Source organism: Anabas testudineus, chromosome 11 (assembly GCF_900324465.2).
Source record: "Anabas testudineus chromosome 11, fAnaTes1.2, whole genome shotgun sequence".
Lineage (NCBI taxonomy): Eukaryota > Metazoa > Chordata > Actinopteri > Anabantiformes > Anabantidae > Anabas > Anabas testudineus.
In genome coordinates this window covers 15,030,920-15,037,302 of record NC_046620.1, presented here as the reverse complement: position 1 = coordinate 15,037,302, position 6,383 = coordinate 15,030,920, and positions in this window count along the sequence as shown.

Sequence of the window (6,383 nt, the reverse complement as noted above, 5' to 3'; positions counted from 1 at the left end):
CTTAACAGTCATCTCCCTGCGCAGCAGCAGAAATGCACCATTCAAAAACTATGATCTCGTTTGATAATGCGTTAATATTTCCAAGCCTGATTTAGATGTGTAGGAGCAGAGCAGCGTTGCCTCAACCAAATTTATCTCCACCAAATGAAACTGTGCCTCTAATGCGAAAATATTTTAATTGGAGCCGCCATTAATCAAGATGTATATTCCGCATATTTTTAGCACTTGCAAATGTTATTGGAAAGCAAAACAAATGATTTCAGAGGCCGTGAACGTCATCCCAACTCAACTTTTTCTCAGCTCATTTTTGAAACGAACAGAAGTTACCCTTTAGTTAACGAGAAGAGACGCTTTGATTGAAGTAGACGTGTTTTTTCTGATGTTCTACAGAGTGGCGCCTTATTATGTGGCTCCGGGATATGTGGCTTATAGATGTAGCTGTGATACGTTTGATGAAAATGTGTCACGTGCGTTGGTATGAGCCTGTAGAGCAGCTAATTTGTGGGGAGGGATTCATTATGGAAGCAGGTGACATTTGCCTGAATATGAGGAAACGCAAACACAGGATATTGTATTTCATGAAAGAAATACTAAAGCCCCTTACTTTCTTTTTTTTTTTTTTTTTTTTTTTTTAAGACCTGGTCTCTTGGGATTGCTGGAAGTCACACAGTTTACACAGTAATTCAAAACACAATTAGACTTGACAGGCTGTGCTAAAAAAAGCACACTTAAGGAGCCTTGATGCTCCTTCCAGGTGCTGATGAAGGAAAAGCGACACACACACACACACACACACACACACACACAGCCACCTTCATCCGTCCCGGATAAATTCCTGACCTGTCTGGAGGAGGCCCCTGCCGCTGTAATCCCTATCGCCATGGAGCTCGGCGCTGTGGCTTCAACATGGTTGAGGGGACTCTCTCCTGCTAGTCATAAATCTGTGACTTTCGCTGCCCTGCAGAGCCAACGGGAAGCTCTCTCTGTGCCTTGTTATCTCTACGTCCCCCCTATTGTGAGCGCGCTGATTAAAAGGGTGCTTGATTCAAAGTGGCTTTCCCCTTTCTCATCTCTCCCTCTTGTCGTTTAGCATCTTTTCACTCAGAACCTCTTTCTTTTCGAACTTGAAACCAACGCGTTGCTTCCTCAAGAGCATCCGATCACGGCCTCAGCAGCAGAGACACACACAATCTGGGAGAGAGGACAGGGAGAAGAGGGAGTTACCCGCCATTTATACACCTGTGCTATAATTATGGTGCTTTTTTGGGAATTCATTCGCCTGTTGCTGTGTGAAAAAAAAAAAAAAAACTAATCAGTGGAGAAAGGATGGAAGAATGACATCAATATAAGACAAATGTGCAAGCACGCAACAATATTAACGTTTTTTATTCTATTAAATTAAACAACATCATCAAACAGCCATTATTATTTGAACAGAGAAAGAGAGAAGCGGGTTACAGTAAAGAAAATAAATAGCAGCTCGGGCACGGTCACAATGTGAACATTGAGCAATAGATGGAGAATATCGATTCTGCTTCATGCTTATTAATAACACCAAGACAGTCTTTAATTTCAGGGAATTAAAAAAAAAAAAAAAAAAAACAACTCGAGAATCACATTATCTGCCCCTCTCTAATCCATTTCAGGCCCTCCACACCTCAGGTGATGTTTTCCAAATTAGTTGAGAATTTCCACCATGACAGGCTGGGCTCGGCGGCAGTCACAGCAAAAACCTTCCCCCGTGTCATCCCCACCCCTTCCCTGTCAGGATGACACCGTGTCGTCAAGGGAGAGTCAGCAGCGGCAGGAAGAGGAGGAGGAGGACAGCTGAACAGTAAGGGAGTCGTGATACTTCATTAAAGTGATACACTTGACTGATTTTTCTCTTCCCTCCCTGGACCTCTCTTCTTTCCTTCCTTCACCTCAGTTGCCCTTCGCATCTCATCTTGATGTGTCGCCCCTCAGTTTAAGCCTGTTGTGTTTTGTTTTTCTTTTTGCTTCTGCCCTCCTCGTGCCTATCATTTGATCGCTGCCCCGTGGATCCGTTTTTGCTACATCCTAAACGGAAATGTTTACGATGTAGCCTGACAATGACCCCTTTAACAGCTGAGCGAATTATTCCCGTTTGCTTGAAAGGTGAAATGTTGCTTTAGTGCCACAATAAAAAGGAAGCTGGCGTTTCTGGTTCCCGAGCCACGTCCATCAACTTGTGTCATCTAACCACTAGACAGGAAGGGGTTTCTATAGCACTTATATTTTCATTTGATACATAATATGTTTTTGAAACTTATTGAATAGGCTAACATACACTTTCTTTGGGGGCACAGAATAAAGAGAGTTTCACTTGAATCACAACAACAATCTGCTTCAGGCCCTCACGACTCCCTGTAGTACGACTGGTCGGGCAATTGCTCCACATGTCCATTTGCAAACCGTGTGTGTCCTTCCCCTACTTGCAAAAAACACAACAGCCCCCAAACCATAAAGTAGGCGCCGCAAAGTGTGTTTGAATGGAAAGGCATACTGTGTCGCTGAGAAAGGAAAAAGGCGGATGCTGATGAGACGATCACATCACACATGAAAAAAGGACAGATATTAAATATGTTATGTATTTTAAAAAAAGATGTACCTGAGGCGGGTTTGGTGTTTTGGTCTTTGAAGTGCCTCAAATCCATTGGCCTTTCTAGGGTTTATGGCTAAAGCATCTCATAACGTTCATGAGTGTTTACAGCTCGCCCTGACCTGAGGGACAACTTAAGCATTAATATGCCACCGGGGAGGTGTTAGATGTATTTGCAACAAATCCTCTTCCCCTGCCTGCAACAAGACTATCCACTAAAACCACCCAGTGCACCGTGCATGAGTCGAGGGAGAGCTTGATGGCTAAGGAGGGTGCGAGTGTGTGTGTGTGTGTGTGTGGGGGGGGGGGGGGGGGGGGGGGACGTGTTGTCAAGGTAACTAACACAAAGGCGGGCTGATTAACAAACAGTGATGCAGAAGACAGGGGGAAAAAAAAACACCAATGTATCATGAAGCGTTTGTTATAAAGTTGTCCGCTGGTTTCAATTCTAGGTTTTCAGAGAACAAATCACTGTCAGTGACCTGTCTTTGAACCTGGTATAAAAATATGAAGCTGTATCATTTAACAGTGGCCTCTAAACAGTTGATTACTTTGTGTGACCCACATCAGGCACCACAGAAGACTCATATATCAGACGACTCATTGCGAGGACGACCGGGCTGCACGTGGCCGTCTGTGTCGTAAACGTGACATTGGGGCGCACCCCTTCTCCAGGTGTTCATCCCAGAGAGGAAAGATCAGGGGGATCGCCAACGTCTTCATCCTCTGTGCAAAACTCGTGATAAATATAAAAGCGTTCTCACGTGATCGTTTGATTGTGTGATTAAAGCTTCTTCATATGCAGCAACACACAGTTTCAAACGACAGCTCAGGTGAAGGTAAAGTACTTTTCTTTCTACGCCCTTTTAAGAGCATTTCTTAAAACAACATGACTTGTAAGAGATGTTAATAAGCTTCACACTGTGAAAAACAAATTGGTGATGTTATATTTCTAATGCCTTTGACTTCAGTGGACCGCAATGTGACAACTTCTCTTTTTGGGGTACATGTGAATCTGTTGATTTGTCTTTCATGCAGAACCACAGATACAAAACACTTTATTATCTTCAGAAGCCCTTTTGTTTTCTGATCAGGGGCCAGTGCAGCTAACGCTTTAAACACAAGCGCACTCGTCTTAATGAGCACGCTGACTTTAGAAGCGCTGCGTCCTCCAACTGTGTTCTGGTTAAAGGAACCCTGAGTGAGGATTTTCATTAAAAACAAACATGTTCCTTGCGCAGCCAAATAAAGGGATTCGTCAGCCATCGGGAAAAAACGGCCATGCACTACAGCTGTGGGAATGACCAACCTATCTGTGCTTACACATTGAAAAAGCTTAAGATCAGTCTGTACATTAAACAACACACAATTTACTACAATGACTAAGTTGTCAAATTAAGTAAATCAGCTGCTTTGATTCCTTTTTAGCACTATGACATATTGAAGCCAAAGCTATGGTTTGCTATTATGGTGTATTCTGTTTGGAAATGCACATACCCCACTGAGTTAATTGACGAGAAAGAATATCAACTAAACATTTTATGGGACGCGCCGTCCATTCGACTAGACTTTAATATACACAATAATGACTGCAATTAGAAATACATTAAATCCGTCTCCGCGTAGGGTGAGTTTTCAAAAACAAACGAAATTACAAGGCACCGCGTTCCATTTGAGGTGAATGAACATGTTTTGAAGTCTCATTTTAGGGAAAGCGCAAGATGTTTAGCAGTTTTTAATTATGCCTTGGTCTATACGGGGGGACTTGTAGGGAGCTGTATCACTGGATCAGACTGCTGCAGAATTTATAGTCCGTGAGGTAACTCTTCTGCCGACTGAGCAAATAGTTTCACATTAAAATTTAATTGGGCATCGGTATTTCATACATCTGAATCAAACGGGAGCAACTTTTAAAACGTGCTGAGTTTCATACATGTAATTGCTGCAGCACAATGTCAGAAGAAGTTATTGAACAGCACACGTTTGCCTGTGTTATATGAGTCATTTCATTTGTACCCTTGTTCTTTTTTCTTTTTTGCTGACTCCAGGCTTTTGGCTCCATCTTACAGCGAAGTGCCAAACTGGATCCTTTAGTGCAATTTCCAGTGGGAGAAGAGTGAGAAGCTCCTCTTTGGTTTTGTCTTTTTTTTTTTTTTGAAGGAGCCGGATAATGATCCTGGCGTGGCAGAGGCAGGATGACGTTCCCCGTTGACGCTGACGCTGAAACAGCTGGCTGCTGTGCAGCTCTTGGCAAGAACACTTGGTGCCTGAATACCAATATGTCATCCGAATTTTACAATACTATAAAATGTTGTGTATTAATGTTTCAGTTAAACTGAGTTGTATAGGAGGAAATCTGACAAAATCCCATCTAGGTCTGTTCCCTCCCCTCTTTTATCAGTATTGTAATATAGATACCTTGACTCTGGACCCTACCTTAGCAACAGTAACGGACACCTTTACACTGATGAACCAAAAAATACTGATAGTTCCAACACCCAGAGGCTCAAGCAGGCTTCAAGGCAGGCCTACCATCAGCATTAGGCTTTCAGGAGACATCATATTAATGGCATCTGTTCAGAACAGTATAATATAGATGAAGAACAGGCTCCTGGTAGGATTTATATTTTACATGGTGGTTGTTTTCAAATCTAAATGATTGAGATTAATGACTGATAAACCCACAGGTGCCCACTTACTATGCATGGATGGATGTTTGCCACTGGTAAGAATAGCAATGCACTTCACAAAAAGACATCACCAATACACACTAATGTATGCTTTCAGCTTAGTCTGTCTATATGGAATCTAGCAAACAATAATCTTTGCTTCAGCTTGTATCAACACCACTCAAAATGTGGTTGCAACAGAATCCTTGTACTCATGAGGTTATTTCAGACCATCTTCTGTTCTGGGAGTAGCACTTTTGTAAGTTGGGGAGACTGTTGTCTTTCCTTAATAAAGTAATTTCAAGCTCCAATTTCAGCTGTAACAGAGTTGCTGATGAAGCAGGATCACCAGCTGCTGCAGGACTCGCAGCACAGAGCCAAGACCATCGGTGCAACTGACATAAATGCCATCTTAGCTACTGGCCATTAAAGAAAAATGATATGCAGTATGTTGTGCACACTATGTACGTAGGACTGTTGGGTATGCTGTAAATAATTATAAAGACACAAGTGTGTGGCTGATTAAACTTAATGGAATCTGATTGTTCAAATCTTACCTCTGAAGCTTGTTCACGTGTGTTGAAAAGTGGAGGCTCCTCTTCAGCAGCCACGTGCGCTCTCTGAGCATCACTATTAAAAATGAAACAGTTTAATAGCTGCGACTCGTAGATGACTCTGAAATGCCAAAGTCCTTGAGTGGCTGCTATGGTTTTTTTCTTCGCATTCCTCACAGTGTCTGAGTTGCAGAACCATATCTTTCATGTACCTCATACTTTATGGTAGCCTCCTTTTAAAAATAACCCTCTGTGCCTGAACAAACAACAAGCAAGAGCTGCCTACAGTCTCACTCGCATCTGCAGGTCAAAGGGAAAAAAACGTGTCTGCGCCCGGTTATTCTAGGCAACTAATTAAAAGGCTGTTTAAATGCATATCAGCTAATTGCTTTATGAGGTGCCAGACACACGAAATGCTGACATTTAGCCGAACACATAATTGATAAGTCTTGTGTTTAATTTTATGGGTTCATGTATAAAATAAGACAGAGCTTCTAATAAAAAAAAATATATAGATTCAAACTATTGCTAACTTACTTA